The sequence below is a fragment of the Giraffa tippelskirchi genome, chromosome 11 (genome assembly GCF_054371585.1).
Source record: "Giraffa tippelskirchi isolate mGirTip1 chromosome 11, T2T-mGirTip1v1.2.pri, whole genome shotgun sequence".
NCBI classification, from domain to species: Eukaryota; Metazoa; Chordata; class Mammalia; order Artiodactyla; family Giraffidae; genus Giraffa; species Giraffa tippelskirchi.
Window position 1 is genome coordinate 20,650,725 of NC_137285.1, and position 18,327 is coordinate 20,669,051.

At 44.9% G+C, this 18,327-nt stretch overlaps 1 protein-coding gene and 1 non-coding gene across 4 annotated transcripts in view; one reads left to right on the forward strand and one right to left on the reverse strand.

Annotated features, from left to right (window-relative positions):
• RFLNA (refilin A) overlaps positions 1 to 18,327 on the forward strand; it is a 279,104-nt gene that overhangs the window by 131,249 nt on the left and 129,528 nt on the right. The gene's annotated exons all lie outside the window — the stretch shown is intronic.
• Positions 3,637 to 3,709, reverse strand: TRNAF-GAA (transfer RNA phenylalanine (anticodon GAA)). The gene has a single exon. It is a non-coding gene; the product is annotated as a tRNA-Phe (tRNA).

Sequence of the window (18,327 nt, forward strand, 5' to 3'; positions counted from 1 at the left end):
TGAGCAGGAAAGTAAAGAGAAGAGGTAGGAATTTACATTCTCTAACAAAGTGCAGAGGCTGCAATGAGATAAAACACACCAGCCAAGGCAGTGGGAGCTGGCCCAGAGGCTTGGACTTGCTGCTTGCATCCTGGGAACAAGTCCCTGGAAAATCTAGGACCACCCCACCACCACCGCCCACCCCGGGCATTCAAGGGTTAATGCTACAAGGCCCAGGTCTTGCACTTTGGGGTGCCCTGGGGAGCTGGCAGCTAGTCTGTGAGGGTCATCACATTCCCAACAGTAGCTGTGTCTCCACCCACACAGAGCTGTCACATTTAAATGTGAATTTTCTGTCTTTTCCAAGCTCAAGATCAAGGCTCTCTGCATTCTGCCCCCCTCTCTCCCCTGGGGTTGGTCTGAGGTTAACCTCCATATTGGTGATGAAGCATCATTTGAATGACTCTGGGAAAAACTCTCTGAGTCAGTGACATCTAGTTGCCTACCTAAATAGCCATTCTTTCCTTGTTCCTCAGGAGTCCGGATAGTGTGCCCAACCACAAACTGCATTTCTTGGCTTCCCCTGTGGCTGAGTCTGCCCTTGAGACTGAGTTCTGAACTAGTGGAAGTGGAAGTGTGGCATGGCATTTCCAAGAAGTCTTCTTAAAGAGAGCTGACTCAGCTGGCAGGAGAGCCCTATCTGGTCTTTCTTTCTATTGCCTGGAAGGTAGACTTGATGGCTACAGCTCCAGGAGCCATCTTGGACCATGAGATAACCTTGGGGATGGAAGCTACATATTGGGAGAATGAAATAGAAATATAGAAGGAGCTTGAGTCCCTGATGGCATCATATTGCCACCATGCCAGTCTTTGGCTGCATATTTACAGGCTTCTTTTAAGTAAGGAAGAAATAAACTTGTATCCTGTTCAGTCTACTGATATTTTGGATTTTCTGTTATTTACAGCCAAAAAGTATTCCTAACTGATGTACTTATCAAATTTCCCCTCTCTTATCCAGGTGCCACTGTGCATGGAATTCACATATGAGAGAAGCATCCTTTTCTGTTAAGTTTTTCCTTTCTGGGAACATCATCTCAGATTAAAGTAGAAGCAGGGGAACCAATGAAGTTCATCTTTGAACCTGTTGAGTTTATTTCTCTCCTCCCAGGCTTTGGTCTCTTCCCTTTCCTCACACATTTGTTTGCTTTTAGTTTGCTGTCAAGGAATTTCCCCCTAGCTGGTAAGTCACTACATCTTATGGGATATTTGTTTTCAATCAATTTGTTGTTTCCTACTAAGTCACTCCTATTAGTGACAAACTTGTCATTATAAATCCTATTTTGAAAAAAATTCTTCCTTGATTCCGAATCCCCTTATAACTATTGCCCAATTTCTCTGTTGCCCTTTATAGCAAAAATTCCAGAAAGATTCATCTGTACCAGGACTGCCCATCTGGGAACTCCAAGAAGCAGCGTTCATATCATGGCCTACATCAGGGGTACCTCTGTGTTGTGCAGTGTACAACTTGTAGATCTGTACATGGGAGGCTTGGATGATACTCATTGATTCCACTGCCTTAATTACCAGGCTCTTTTGAACCTAATCTTATTGTGCATTTCTTTCACTACTCCAGATAAACAGCTCTTGTCAAGGTTCTCAGTGACATCCATCTTACCAAATCCCAGGGTAAATTGTCAGTCTTCATATTACCCTGTTTAGTGGCAGGCAGTGTTTGTCAATCACACTTCCTTCTTTTTTTGTTTTAATATTTATTTATTGTATTTTTGGCTGTACTGGGTCTTTGTTGCTGCCCACAGGTTTTCTCTAGCTGTGGCAAGTGGGGGCTACTCTTTGTTGTCATGTGCAGGCTTCTCATTTTGGTGGCTTCTCTTGTTGTAGAGCATGGGCTCTGGGCACACAGGTTCAGTAACTGCGGCTTGCAGGCAGGTTCTAGAGTGAGGTCTCAGTTGTGGTGGCACACGGGCTCAGTTGCTCTGTGGCATGTGGAATCTTCCCGGGCTGGGGATCAAACCTGTGTCCCCTGCATTGCCAGCCGGATTCTTATCCACTGCGCCACCAAGGAAGTCCATACCTCCTTCTTAAAACGCTTTCTTTCTCTGGCTTCCAGGTCTCTGTTCTCTGAGTTTTCCTCCTACTGCACTAGTTGTGACTTTTCGGCCTCATTGTCTTCCCCAAACATCACTGTTTTGTTTATTGCTAAATTCTCAGCATATAGAATAGGGTCTGGCACACGGCAAACCTTCCGTCAACATGGCAGGCATTGAATGAATGAATGCATAGGGGATTGTATCTAAAGGAGTGAATGTCAAATAGTGGAATTTCAGGCACTGTGATGAGAGTGCTGGTATTTGGGGGCAGGATAGTTATTTTTACTAACTTCTAAAATAAGTTAGTAAACAGAGGGGGCACAGGAAGCTGTTTTTTTTCTTTACATCAGAATAATAGGTCAGTTCTTGTGTCTAGGTGCTGGGTTGAAAACACAGGAAATACATTTTTCACAATAGCCTGGATATAGAAACAACCTAAATGTCCATCAAGGGATGAATGGATAGAGAAGATGTGTTATATATACTCAATGGAATATTATTCAGACACTAGAAAAAAAGGAAATCCTGCCCTTCGTAACATCATGAATAGACCTTGAGGGCATTAGGCTGAGATAAGTCAGATAGAGAGAGATAAACTGTATAATCTCATTTGTATGTGCAATCAAGAAAAGTTGAAGTTTGATGAGTTTTATGAAGCAGTGGATAGAATGGTGGTTACCAGGGGCGGAATTAGGAAGACGTTGGCCAAAGGGTACAAACGCCCAATTATAAGACAAATATGGGGAATTCCCTGGTGGTCGTGTGGCTAAGACTCTGTGCTCCCAATGCAGGGGGCCTGAATTCAATCCCAGGTCAGGGAACTAGATCCCACATGCCGCAACTAAGAGTTCATATGCCTTGACTGAAAGATCCTGCGTGTCGCAACTAATACCTGGCACAACCCAATAAAGAAAGAAATACATTAAAAAAAAAAACAGGGGATCTAATGTACAGCATGGTGATCGCATTATATACTTGAAGTTGCTGAGATAGTAGATCTTAAATGTTCTCACTGTGAAAACGAAATGGTGGGACTGCCCTGGCAGTCCAGTGGTTAGGATTCCTCGTTGTCACTGTTGAGGGCCCAGCTTGCATCCTTGGTCAGAGAACTGAGATCCCACAAGCCTCGTGGTGTGACCAAGAAGAAAAGAAAAGAAAAGAAAAAATAAAAAAAAGAAATGGCAATTATGGGATGGAATGGAGGTGTTGGCTAATGCTTTGGGGGTCTTGCCATGACATTGGGCTCACCCAGATAATTTTCCCATCCCAAGATCCTTAACTGAATCACTCCTGCAAAGTCCCTTTTGCCACCTAAGGTCCATGTGCTGTGCTTAGTCTCTCAGTTGCGTCTGACTCTTTGTGATCCCATGGACTGCAGCCCGCCAGGCTCCTCTGTCCATGAGGATTCTCCAGGCATGCATACTGGAGTGGGTTGCCATGCTCTCCTCCAGGAGATCTTTCTAACCCAAGGATCGAGCCCAGGTCTCCTGTATTGCAGGCAGATTCTTTATCAGCTGAGCCACCAGGGAAGCAAAGGGTCAGAAACAGTTGCCGAGACCCGGGATTGAACCAGGGACCTTTAGATCTTCAGTCTAACACTCTCCCAACTGAGCTATTTCAGCCACCCATTCATAGGTCCTTACACAATGCCATTTACAGGTTTTGGGATTGGGATGTGGACATCTTTGGGGAATTATATATCTGCCATACTTCCTGATCCTGAGTCTTACAAAAAAATATTTATTTGGCTGTACCAAGTCTTAGTTATGGCACGCAGGATCTTTGATCTGCATGTGGCATGTGGGATCTAGATCCCAGATAGGGGACTGAACCCAGGCCCCCTGCACTGGGAATTTGGAGTCTTAGCCACTGGACCACCCGAGAAGTCCCCTGATCCTGGATATTTAGTCCAGTGTCACCTTCTCATTGAGGCTTATCCTGTCCACGCAGGCCTCCTGCTCTATCTTTTCTTCTAGCAAAGTATGCAATTGACTGCTGCTGCTGCTGCTAAGTCGCTTCAGTTGTGTCTGACTCTGTGCGACCCCATAGATGGCAGCCCACTAGGCTCCCCCGTCCCTGGGATCCTCTCCAGGCAAGACTACTGGAGTGGGTTGCCATTTCCTTCTCCAATGAATGAAAGTGAAAAGTGAAAGTGAGGTCGCTCAGTTGTGTCCAACTCCTAGCAACCCCATGGACTGCAGCCTACCAGGCTCTTCTGTCCATGGGATTTTCCAGGCAAGAATACTAGAGTGGAGTGCCATTGCCTTCTCCATGCAATTGACTAATACCTGATGAATATTCCGTTTCCCTCACTAGACTGTTAGCACCAGAAGGGCAGGAACTTGATCATTTTCTTCACTGCTTCCTCTCTAGCACCTGCCATATAGATGATGCTCAGTAAATGTTGGTTAAATAAATGATAGAAAGAAAAAAACCCCAATAACAACAGCCAACCCTTTTTAAACCTCAGTTTGAGCCCCTCAATGGAGAGTTCTCTGGGTTAAACTGGGACAGGGAATTGATGCAGCTGACCAGCCCTTTAAACCTCGTGTTGGGAGACTGAGAACCTCACCCAGGGTATCCCAGGCTGCCACAGAGGCACAGAAGAGTCACAGTAGCACAGTCAACAGAGGCTCAGAGGAGCTGAACAAGGGTGCTCTTCACTGAAAGAGACCACGAGAGCGATTAGCCAATGTTACCCACAAGCGCACCTAGCTCAGTCCCCCAACAGACGATTCTGGAGCTGACCACCCTGTGCAGCTCTGGGATGCACGCTAACCTTGGAAGCAGTAAGCTGGGTGGCCCTGAGCAGCTGGCCCCGGGTCCCTGGCTTTCTCTGGTTCTGTTTTTTCTAACTTTCAGCTTGTGGCTTGGGACCTTTTTCCACTTTTCCAATGATAGTACCAGGAAATTCCTTGAACTCAAGTGATGATGTGTTATTTTCTTTCAAGAAGTAACTCTCAAAATCTCTGTTCTCTCCATTTCTGCCATCTCGGGAGCATTTGGCCATTTTTTAAGATGGAATCTGTTTTATTAGTATTAATCTTGTGCAGTTGTTTCTTCCAGCTCAGCACTAGACTGTGAGGGCATCCTACAAAGGTTTGGCGGGACTTCTAGGGAAAACGCCTGCTGATGATAGAATAACACAGTGCCTTGGCCAATTGGATTCCCAAAAATGCACCCTCTGACAGGGCTTCCCAGCCACTGAGGAGCAGCCGCTGGGGGCTCAGCCTGCAGCTGACTCTGGAAAGAGAGAAGAGAAAAAATGGGAGGAGTGAGGTGGGTTCAGGGCAATTTTTCTGCACAGTTCCTGGAAGCTAAGTTTGGGTGTATCTGAATGAGATGGTTCATGTTCAAATCAGGGGAAGAAAAAGAACTCAAAAGACAGAACAGCCACAATGGAAAAGCAATGAAAAGAAACAGTGAACCCTTCTAATGAGAAACCCACAAACACCCTGAGAATTCATTTCACCCTCCCCACCCCCTGGTTCATCATTTTGCTGGCTTTCAAATTGTTTTTTTTTATTGGTCAAGGTTTTATTTTGACCCATAAATTCTTCTTTTTTTGATACATATATATATTGTGAAATGATTATTACAATCAGGTTAATTAACACATGCATATATCTCCTCCCTCTTGAGCCTCCTATTTGAGCTTCCCACCCACTGCCCCAGCTTCCCACCCCTTTTAAGTCATCACAGAGCACCAGCTGGCTTTCAAGTTTTGGGAGCAGTGAAAAGTATATCACAGGATTGGGAGGCAGGACACTCAGGATCTAACCCAACTTTGCTCCAAAGATGAGCCATGTGAGTTTGGGGAAATTGCTTACCCTTTCATTGTCATCTATACAATTAAGGACAGATAATTATTCTGGCTTCTGAGGTTAAGGGGAGACTCAAATGAGATACTATACATCATCATCATCATCACTATTGTTGTGATTCTAATATCAGAGATGGGGAAATGGGGCTGGCTGGGGAGAGAGCCTGGAAACTTGTTATCTTGGGTCTTTATTCTAACTTCCAGAAGTCTTGCTGCTTTCTTCCTTTGAAGTGTCTCATCTAAGTTAAACTTAATACATTTAGGCAGTTGTGTAGAATTTGGAAGAGATTCACCAATGTAGCAGAGCTTTCATACCTGAATCAAATAATGCCTTCTTTATAAAAGTTTAACTCCTCCAGGAGTACAACCTCTAACTTCAGGAGGTTCATGTCTTTATAAAGATGCAGATTTGGATATAAGAAAAGGATTCTTAACTAGGGAGATGTTTAGAATAAGTATTTCAGGGTGTTCAAGTACACAGCTGGTGCATTTTTTTCAGTGAATGAGGAAACAGTTTGGCCAAGGGGAAAGCAATATTTCACCACTGAAGGATCCAACTAGAATCTGACCCTCATTGCTCCCCACATCCCAAATCCATGCCTTTTGTCATGTGACTTTGGAGTCCCTCCTATAAAGGTGACATTTATCATTTGGAACTTTCTGCTCTAGGGTAAGATGCTTCACTACTTCGATTAAAATTTTTTTTTTAAATATAGAATATTTATTTATTGGCTGTTCTGGGTCTTTGTTGCTGCACTCGGGCTTTCTCTAGTTGAGGCAAGCGGGAGCTACTCTCTAGCTGCAGAACATGAACTTCTCATTGTGGTGGCTTCCCTTATTTTGGAGCATGGGCTCTAGGCGTGTGGGCTTCCATAGTTGTAAAGCATAGTTTTAGTTACCCCTTGGCATGTGTAATCCTCCCAGGCCAGGTATCAAACTCATGTCCTCTGCATTTGGCAGGCAGATTCTCAACCACTGAACTACCAGGGAAGTCCCAAGACACTTAATTACTTTGGGGATGTTTTTTTATCCATTCAGTGAGGACAAAAAACCCAACCCATAGCAGTGTCGTGAGGATTAGAAGCAATATTTATAAATGGCCAATGGAGTCCCTGTGTGGCCGCCAGCCTCCAGTATGGCTCCAGTATGGCTCCAGTGATCCTGGCCTCCTGGTGTTCCCCTCTCACACGGACTAGGGCTGGGCTGTGTAACCAGTGTGGAAATGTCGATGTGTGACTTCCACCGTTAGGTCACTAAAGACACTGCCGCTTCCATCTTGTTCTCTCTTGGATCCTTTTCTCTGGAAAAAGCAGCTGCCATGTCAGGAGGACACCCAAGCAGCCCTATGGGCAGGTCTACAAGGCGAGGAGCTGAGGTCTCCTGCCAACAGCCAACACAATTTGGCCAGTTGCATGGAAGAGCCAACTTGAAAATGGACCCTCCAGCCCCAGTCAAGCCTTCAGATGTCCACAGCCCTGGCCAACCTCTTGGCTGCAGTCACGTAGGAGACACTGAGCTACAACCACCCAGTTAAGCCACTCCCAAATTCCTGACCCTCCCAAACTGGGTGAGACTGTATCAGTTTTGTTATTTTAAGCTTCTAGGGTTTAGGGTAATTTGTAACACAGCAATAGGTAACTAATATGCCCTGGCACATGGTTTATATAATAAATGATTGGTGATACCAACTATTTATTGAGTTTCCATTATGTGCCTCACATTCAGCTTGAGGCTCTAGAAATGAACCGTAGATATTGGGTTGGCCAAAAAGTTCATTTGTGTTTTTCTATACGATGTAATGGAAAAACCCAAATAAACTTTTTGGCCAACCCATTACATCGTCCCTTCCTTTAAGGTACTTAGATTAGCAAAGGGAAGAGTAATGGGCTCCAAGGTGGACACAGGTACCCTTGGTACTGAAACCTGTCCTCTGGAAATACTGTTGAAGGAAAATCCTCTGGAGATCCCAGGTAGAGGAACTATAATACCCGAATTGAGTTTAACGTCTTTATGTAATGACAACGTGTCTGCTTCTCTTACAGAAGAAAATTAAGAACAGAATTCCTTTCATTAAGCAAATTCTGATATCCTGCAATCTGACCAGGACAACACCCACCCACAGAATGTGCTGGGGTGTTGTTAGAGCCAATGAGGCTGATTTAAATGATGCACTTGAGTTTGAATTACAAATGAGAGCTGTGCTGAGGTATGTGCTTAGGGTATAATTTCTGTCACCACCAGGTGGCACCCTGGAGGTCTTGGCTTCCTCTTGGGGCTGTTGCCATCTGCAGTGGCTCTCTGGGTGTGAACATTTTTGGTATTTTTTTGGTCGTGCCAAGTGGCTTGCAGGATCATTGTTCCCCCTATCAGGGATGGAACCTGGGCTCTCAGTAGTGAAAGCACGGAGTCCTAACCACTAGACAACCAGGGAATTCCTATGAGTTGGATTGGCTTTAGGGGCAGGGGGAGTCTCCAGACTCAGTTTCCCTGAAGTTGGCTTTACTGGTCTCTGGAGGTTCTACTTCCAGTGGTTTCAATAGTAATAACAACAACACAACGAGAAGACAGCCCTTTGTAGACCAGACACTAATATACATAATACATACTATATATATAATATAGCACAGTTGACTCTGAAACAACATGGGTTTGAACTGCATGGATTTCTATCAATGATAAATACTGCAGTACTACATGGGCTCATGGTTGCTTAAATCTGCCAATGTGGAATGGCGCATATGACAGTCCAGTATAAGTCATATGTGAATTTCTGACTGCATGGAGGGTCTGGTATTCCTAACCTCTGCTATGGTTCAATTTATATGATATATAATATTTAGCGTAGTGTGCTATATAATTCGGAGAAGGCAATGGCACCCTACTCCAGTACTCTTGCCTGGAAAATCCCATGGATGGAGGAGCCTGGTAGGCTACAGTCCATGGGGTCGCCAAGAGTCGGACACGACTGAGCGACTTCACTTTCACTTTTCCCTTTCATGCACTGGAGAAGGAAATGGCAACCCACTCCAGTATTCTTGCCTGGAGAATCCCAGGGACGGGGGAGGCTGATGGACTGCCGTCTATGGGGTCGCACAGAGTCAGACACGACTGAAGTATAATTGGGCTTCCCAGGTGGCGCTAATGGTAAAGAACCCACCTGCCAATGCAGGAGATGCAAGAGATGCGGGTTCGATCCCTCGGTCAGGAAAATCCTCTGGAGGAGGGCATGGCAACCCACTCCAATATTCTTGCCTGGAGAATCCCATGGACAAGGGAGCGTGGTGGGCTATATAGTCCATAGGGTTGCAGAGTCGGATACAACTGAAATGACTTAGCATGCATGCACTATATAATTATGTATCATAAGTATACTGTATATAATTTTATATATACTATATGTAGTATGTAATATATAATATGTGCAATAAGTGATTTCTGAAGCTATGAAATATTTATTATATTCAGTTTTTTCACATAATATTATTTTATTAAGGCTTATTCATGTCCTTAAATACTCTTTGGAAACTTGATTTTAATTGATATTTAATATTCAAGCACATGGATATACCACACCTTATTTGTTTACTATTCTTTTTTGGGATACTGAATTATTTCTCCTTTTTTAACATCACTATGTTGCAGTATAATTCCCCTGTGTGAACCTTTGCTTACGTCTCTGATTATTCCCTGACACTAGATTTCTAGAAGTGGAATTACTGGACCGAAGTGTGAGGATATTTTCAGGGCTTCTTCTGTTACCACATTTTTTCTAACGGAAAAGCCAAATTATAACCCCACCAGTGTGAGCACCCATTGTTCTGTATCCTCACTAATACTGTTTTTTTTTTTTAATTGTTATTAAAATTTTTCTTAGTTTGGTGAGCTTTTAAAATATATTGTCCTATATGTCTTTGCATATCTTTAATTATTCAGGTGAACTTTTTTCATTCATCTATTAAACATGTGCTTCCCTTTTTCTACAAAGGTCGTTTATTCTCTGTTAGAGTGATTGCCTGTTTTCTTATTTTGTGTATGTATGTGCTTTATTTATTTATTTTAAATTGGAGGATAATTGCTTTACAATATCGTGTTGGTTCTTGTTTGTTTTTAAGAACTTTTTATATGTGAGGGATATTGATCATTGATCCATCATCATTATTGCAAATATTCTTCCTCAGTGTGTTTGCTTTTTAATTTTATTTGTGACATTCTCTGGTGTTCTGAGGTTTTGCTTTAATATAGCCCAATCTATCAATCACAGATTCCTTTCATTGGTGCTTAAAAAGCTCTGTCCTATCCAGAAATCAAATAAGCATTCACCTTTACTTATTCCCTGCTTATTTCGGAGATTTATCATTATTATTCTTTTGAATTTGCTTCTTTTATCCATCTGGATTTTATTTAGGTCTATGATGTTGAGGAGTCAACATTATTTTTTTCCTGAAGTACCTAACCAATTGTCTCAGCACCAGTGACTAATCTCTTCTTTCTGCATTGATTTGTAATGCTACATTTATGGTATATTAAACTTTTATACAAGCTGGATCCTAGTACATATAAAATCTACATTTTTTGTACTGTTTATTCCTCCAGAGAGATATTTTTAATATACAGAGTGGTCCATGCCATTTTCCTTCCATGACACACCCAACTCACCTCCTTTAGTATAAAATCCAGACTGCCTGCCCCGACCCCGTCCACCAGTCTCCCCCTGCTCTGGAGCTCTTGTCCCACCAGGAGGGCCCAGTAACTCCATGATCCACCCACCTCATCAGACCTGGTCCTTTTCTCTTCTCACGCCCCTGGCGCCCTACATCCAACCACTCCACCATCCTTGGTATGACCACTGGGCTTCTGCCTTGGAAATAGCGGCTTCCCAGATACCCCTCTGCCCAAGCTCCCTACTCCCTACTTTTACTTCCCTCTAGTCCATCCTCCACAGGCAGCCACATCCATCTTTGTATAAGCAAGCATCATGTGTGTGCATCCCCTAAACACATTCCTTGAACAGAGCCTGGCAATCATGAGCTACTCATAGAAGAAAGCAAATGACCCCGAGCAATGCCCTGCCCATGTTGCAATGCCCAGTGAGCATTCATGAATGCACGCTGGCAGGACCCCGAGTTTGCTCCAGGTGCCAGGTGTCCCAGCACCCCTGCCCCAGCCCATGTTCGAGCGTCTTCCTCTCCTGGGAACACCCCCACCTCTCTTCCTGACACACTCACCCTTCCAGATTCAACCCTGGCTCTCACCTCTCTAGAGGCTTCCCTGGGGTAATCTGTGCCCGCTGTGTGCCTCCGGGGCCCCCCGCAAGCTTTGGTGTCACAGTCACCTCTGTTCACGGCTCTTATACTGGGATGTGAGAGGGGCCTGTGTTCTCCCAGCCATAAAGAGCATCATTCCGGGACAAACCATAGCTCCACCATCTGTGCCTCTGTGACCCAGGGCAGGTTACTCAACCTCTCTATGCCTCACTCTGTAAAAGGACAAGGGTAACTTTGAGGGGTTATCCTGAGGATTAAATGAACTAATACCAGCAAAAGGCTTTGAACGCTGCCTGGATTGCTAAGTGCCTTGTACTCTTGGGGTATTATTCTTTTTTTTTTATCATTAGTTTTCTTCTTCCCACATCTTCGGGGCAAGTACACAGCACGTAGGTGTTAAGTAGGGGAAACAAGGAGGGCAGAGGGAAAAAAGGAGGACAGCAGAGAGTCAGTCGGCGGGGGGTGTTGGGCTTCCCTGACCACCACCCCCCTCCTGGCTACTCCTGTACATCCCTTCCCTGGCTGGTCACCCATGCCGCCCTGTACTGTTAACTCTTTTTTTTTTTTAATTTGAGATTTACAGTAATTAATTAATTATTTTTTGGCTGCATCGGGTCTTAGTCACAGCATGAGGGCTGTATCGTGGCGCTCGGGTTTAGTGGCCCCGCGCCTTGTGGGATCTTAGTTCCCCGACCAGGGATCGAACCCCCACCCTCTGCACTGGAAGGAAGATTCTTAACCACTGGACCCACAAGGGGAAGTCGCCTGTACAAGTAATTCTTGGCACCTTATCCCCTGGTGGGAGGCGTCTTCCGCCTGTATCTTCAGTCTGGCTGCCATGGGTACTCCATAACGTTTGCTGAATTGAATCAAAGCCAAGAACAGAGGTGCCACGTATCCAGTAGGCGGCGCTCACTGCCGGGGATGCCCAGTTGGGTCTACTCTCTAGGAGTGGGACCCAGAGAGCTGATGACAGTAACAGCTGAAGAGCTTTGGTGTCGCGGTTACCTCGGTTCACTGCGCCTACATTTTGCTGTAGGAGGGGCCTGTGGTTTTCCAGCTGTAGAGAGCAGCGTTTGAGCCCTCACAGTGTGTCACACCCTGGGTTAGTCCCTCACCTGCTGTCAATCCTCACAGCAAGCCCAGGAGCTGGTTACCGGCACAATCTCCTTATATGGATGAGGCGACAGAGGCACAGAGAGGCAGAGTAACTTGCCCAAAACACACAGCTAGCATGTGTCAGAGCTGACATTCCCAAGCTTTTCCCTTCCTAACGGTGCAGGACGCCTCAGTTGCGTAGACCTACCTACCCAGGCAGAAAGAGAGCCGCCTCCCTCTCCCAGGGCTTTAGGATTCACTCCCGAGGTGGACTTTGAAACCACTGCAGCCTGAAGGTTTGAGGGCCCCAGGTCAATGCCTCGTGGCTATGTGGAGATCATAATAGTGCCTGGGGTCCAGTCTCAACAAACACTCAGTTGTATTTATACTACATAATACAGTAAGTCCCCCATGTATGAATGAGTTCCATTCCAAGAGCACGTTCATAAGTCCAATTTGTAAATCCAACGAAGTTAGCCTGGGTATCCAACTAACACAATCAGCTATATAGTAGTGTACTGTAATAGGTTTATAATACTTTTCACAAAAATAAATCATTAAAAAAACAAACATAAAAATAAAACATTTTTAATCTTACAGTACAGGGCCTTGAAAAGTACAGTAGTATAGTACAACAGCTGGCATACAGGAGCTGGCATCGACTGAACAAGCAAGAAGAGTTACTGACTGGGGGAGGAAGTGGAGGCGCAAGATGGTAGAGATGAAGGATCATCAGCAACAGGAGATGGAGGGCAAGCTGCAATTTCACTCATGCCTGACATGATTGGGCATGTGAACGCATGTTCGCATCTTGGAAAGTTTGCAACTGGAAGGTTCGTATGTAGGGGACTTACTGTAGTGACTAAATGTTGGCTACTACTGGCATGATTTTTGTGAGGTTAAAGTGTTCTCTGGAGAGACCCTTCACTCTCCAGAGACCCTCTTGAGTTGATCATTCTGTCTTTACAAATAAAATGAACCTGTGGTGATGCTCTTTCCAGAGGGAAACCCCCAGCTCCAGACTTCAGACTCCTCTTCTCAGCAAGCTTCTGGGTGAAAGCGTTCTGTTTTCTTCACTTTGCACTTCACAAATGAGCGATACCCCCTTCCCTCGCTGCCTAATTTATGCCCCGTTTCAAATTGCCCAGGTTCCACATACCAAGCTGTATTTCCTGATACTCATTTCATCCCATGGGGTCCGTCTAGACCCCAGGATTACTGAGAATCAAGAGACAACCCTGAATTTTTTTTTTAAACTTCCCTTGAAAACCACACGGTCTTCCCACATGCTTCTGCTGTCCCTTCATTCTGGCTCCTTTCTGTAAGTGGAGGGAGAACCTTCTAAAGAAAAGTCATTGGATTTTTTTGGTTTGGGATTGTTTTGGTTTTTTTTTTTGGTTTGATTGTCATTCCCTTCTCAGAAAACATTTGAAATCCACTCTGACTCTCAAGTGTGTTTTGAGTCGAGTTCAACTTTTAACATTCTGTGAAAATTTGGATTTAATTAGTTTCTCTTGAGTTCTAAAATTGTGTGATACTTTTATTTTCTGTTTCCTGGACTGCAGCCTTGCCACATTCGTGGAAAAACTGAAGGGGGGAATATTTTCTCGTAAGAATGAATGTGAAATGGATTGAAATTGTTGCTTGAGGGGAAATGACTGATTTCTGGCCTCCAGGCCAGGCCCGCAAGACAGGGCGCTCTGACTCCACAGCACGCTGCTGGTGAATTGGACTGGAAACATTGGACCCTAAAGTGGGACTTGTCACGTGGTCTCATGGAGCCGACACTGGCGATCCCTTTCATGGGTTTGTTGCTGTGGAGACCCAGCCTGTGAGCTTGGGAGAATGTGGCTAGGTTCCACCTGTGATGCCAGGAGTGTGTTTGCTATTGTTGTTGTTGTTCAGTTGCTAAGTCATGTCTGACTCTTTTTGACCCCATGGACTGCAGCACACCAGGCTTCCCTGTCCTTCCCTATCTCCCAGAGTTTGCTCTAATTTGTATCCATTGAGTCAGTGATACTATCTAACCATCTCATCCTCTGCTGCCCTCTTCTCCTTTTGCTTTCAATCTTTCCCAACATCAGGGTCTTTTCTGATGAGTCCGCTCTCTGCATTAGGTGGCCAAAGTGTTGGAGCTTCAGCTTCAGCATTAGTCCTTCCAATGAATATTCGGAGTTGATTTCCTTTCAGATTGACTGGTTTGATCCCCTTGCATTGTTTTTGCTATTGTTTCTGTACAAATTACCACAAATTGAATGGCTTAAAACACCATGAATTTATCATCTTGCATGTCTGGAGGTCAGAAGATGAAAAATGGGTCTCATGGGGCTAAAATCAAGGTGTCCACAGGGCTGTGTCCCTTCTGGAGGCACTAGGGGAAACCTATCCCTGACGTTTTGGCATTTGGAGGCTGTCCACATTCCTCGGCTCGTGGCCACATCACTTCAACTTCTGCTTCTGTCCACATATCTCCTCTGTGACTCTGGGCCCTCCTTTCCTCTTGTAAAAAGTCTTGTGATTACATGGGCCCATCCGAATAATCCAAGGGCTTCCCTGGTAACTCAGTTGGTAAAGAATCCGCCTGCAATGCAGGAGACCCTGGTTCAATCCCTGGGTCAGGAAGATCCACTGGAGATGGGTTAGGCTACCCACTCCGGTATTCCTGGGCTTCCCTTGTGGTTCAGCTGGTAAAGAATCTGCCTGCAATGCGGGAGACCTGGGTTTGATCCCTGGGTTGGGAAGATCCCCTGGAGAAGGGAAAGGCTGCCCACTCCAGTATTCTGGCCTAGAGAATTCCATTGACTGTATAGTCCATGGGGTCACAAAGAGTCAGACACGACTGAGCGACTTTCACTTTCACTTTTCCCTTTCATCCAGATAATCCAGGAGTGTCTCCCTGTTTCAGGGTTCTTAACTGAATCACAATCAAATCACATGTTTGCCGTGTAAGGTTGCATATTCTCAGGTTCTGGGTATTAGGTTGCAGACATCTTTGGGGTCCATTATTCAGCCTTCCCCACCATGCTTGTCACCACTTGGGGTTGAGACATCCCAGTAAGTGCTGTCAGCATTGGGAAATGGGCCTTTCCTGGTTCCAAATTCCAATTTACAGCCTCAGTTTTAAAAAATATTTCTTTATTTGGTTGTGCTGAGTCTTAGCTGCAGCTGTGAAATCTTTAATTTTCATTGCGGCAGGTGGGATCTTTAGTCACGGCATGTGGGATATAGTTCCCTGAGCAGGAATCAAACCCGGACCCTCTCCATTGGGAGTGTGGAGTCTTAGCCACTGGATAGCTAGGGAAGTCCCCGCAGTCTCATTTTTAGGGTGAGTATAAGAGCTATCTGTTGGGACAGCAGTGATCCTTGAGGACATTTCCATAGCATTTCTGGAAGACAGGAAGCTGGCTGTGCCCAGATCCCAGAGCATTTCCTGGAGAAGGCCCCCCGGGTCTTTGGAGCTTTAGAGACCACAAATTGAATCCCCATTTAGTCAATTCACCAGAATGGCTTTGAACTTCAGCTTCTTAGAGACCTGGGTGAAAAGCACTGTCTCTCCGGGTCCTTGTGTGGATTAATGGAGATGAGTGTGAACATAATAAAGCACTTTGCATATGGAACATGGTCATGATATCACTATCAAAGAATGATTATAATTGAAAGATGGAAAAAATTGGTCTGTATTACACCCTTCGTTATGAAATGCAGAAATAATCAACTTTTAGATTCTAGTTAAAAAACTAAAGCAAGCAAATCTTAGGAGCCAGTTAGCCTGGTGGGAAAACCCAAGGATTCTCTACTTCTTTTAGGCCCTGATGTTGTTGACCACCTTCGTACAACTTTGCTTGTACAGGATAGATTTTCAGTGCCTGTAGGGTCAGTTTGAAAAATGGCATGGGAAGTTGGGTGGGACATTTCTACTTGGCTCTGTGGCAGTCATGACATCTCAACTCCAGGCAAAGATCTGAACCTCAGTGACTGGTTTATTAGGCCTGCCTACTTTTCTATTTACTCCTTTCATCTCCTTTCTCCAAAATCCATCCACCTGGAGACCAGGTGGCTTAGGAAGAAAGCATTGCATGGTTTAGACATCCCTGTGGTCAAATCCCATCCCTATTACTTGCTGTGTGACTTTGGGCCAGTTACTTAACGTTTCTGATCTTTTGAGTTCTAACTTATAGAAAATGAGAACTGGTAGGAAAGTGCTTATTGGTGCTCCTAAGATATGGAAGGTGACCAGTGAGTGCTAGTTTTCCCTCTGTCCTGTTGAGTGGCATTTCCCTTACTCAGCATAATCTCAGCAGATTTGAGTCGTGGTGGTCTGAGAAACTGAGTCCTGTTATGAATCCTAGGGATATATGTTCTATCCTGGCTTTCATCCTAAATGGTTACATATTCTTGGATGAGCTATTAACCTCTCTAGGCTTCAGTCTTCCTATCTGTAGAATGAGAACCAAACTGCCATTCTGCCTGTCTTATTCAGCTCAGGCTGCTATTACAAAATAGCACAGAGTGGGTGATTTAAACAATAGACATTTGCCTCTCACAGTTCTGGAGGCTTGTAAGTTCAAGATCAAGGAGCTGGCAGATTCCATGTCTGGTGAGGACCTGATTCTTGGCTTGTAGACAACTGCTTTCTCTCTGTGTACTCATACGGCCTACACTTGTGGGCTTGAGGAAGAGAGAGGAAGAGCAAGGGAGAAAAAGGGGAAAGTGAAAGAGAGAGAATGATTTTGTTTCTTTTTTTATAAGGCCACTAATCCCCTCATGAGGGCCCCACCCTCAGCTAACCCTAATCATCTTCCAGAGGCCCCACCTGCAAATACCATCACATCGATTCTGGGGGAACACATTCAATCCGTAGTAGTCATTTCATAAGGGGCCACAAGAAAATATTCATTGGAAGAACTGATGCTGAAGCTCCAATACTTTGGCCACCTTATGTGAAGAGCCAACTCTTTGGAAAAGATTCCGATGCTGGGAAAAATTGAGGGCAAAAGGAGAAGGGGGTGACAGGATGGGATGGTTGGATGGCATCATTGACTCAATAGCATTAGTCTGAACAAACTCTGGGGGATAGTGAAGGACAAGGAAATCTGGCTTACTGAAGCCCATGGAGTCACAAAGAGTCAGACATGACTTAAGCAACTGAACAACTATACTAACTACAAGAAAATAAGGCAATGGCTTTTGGAAAATAAAGTATAATAGAAAACCCACTGTTGAAGCAAAGAAAAGTATCAGTTTTCTAAAGCATTCAAGATACCCACGCATTATACATTTTCTAACAGCATTCATTTTTGCTGGAACGGAAATGAAATATATTGCTTTTAATTATCAACTCCAATATCCATCATCTGTCCATCAGTGAGTGATACACACCCATCAAGCAGCCTGGGGAGTACGCCAGCTACTCAGGGAGTGTGAAGGCCCACACCATTCACGCCCCCAGCCTCCACCTCTGCGGCCAGGCTCCCTTCTGCATAGACAAGCGTTCACCAGGGCGTTCTGGGCTGGGAGCCTGACTAAGGAGGAGAAAAGGTGGCTGGTTGGCTGGTTCACCTCACCTGGTTCCAAGAAGCAGGCACCAGAGTGACCAGCTCCTGTGGGAAGATCTATCCCTGAGGTCACAGGGTGGACCCACCCTGACTGCATGGTCCTGGAGCATCTTCTAACAGAGAGCAAGAACGGGGAAGAGGGAACAAACCTGACACAGTGATGGGCTGAGCCAAGATGGTGCTGACTTGGGAGGGTACCACAAGAACAAACTAGAAGCTGGCAGCTGCCACCATGCTGCCATGGCTGAGAGCAGGCTGTCCTGGTAACATACCCTTGGGATCCGACACAGATGGAGTGTGGATGTCCTGGGAATGGGGGGGCAGTTTGGGGCTTCTGTTTGAGTTTTTTTAAAAAAAATAGAACAAAAAAATACACTAGCTTTGCTTGTGGAATCATCATAAGTTGGTTAGGCTGACAGGAATGGGATCCCAGAATAGGAACCAGTTGGAGATTCATATAGAAAAAAACAAAGGTCCCGGTGATTTATTTATTTGTTTTT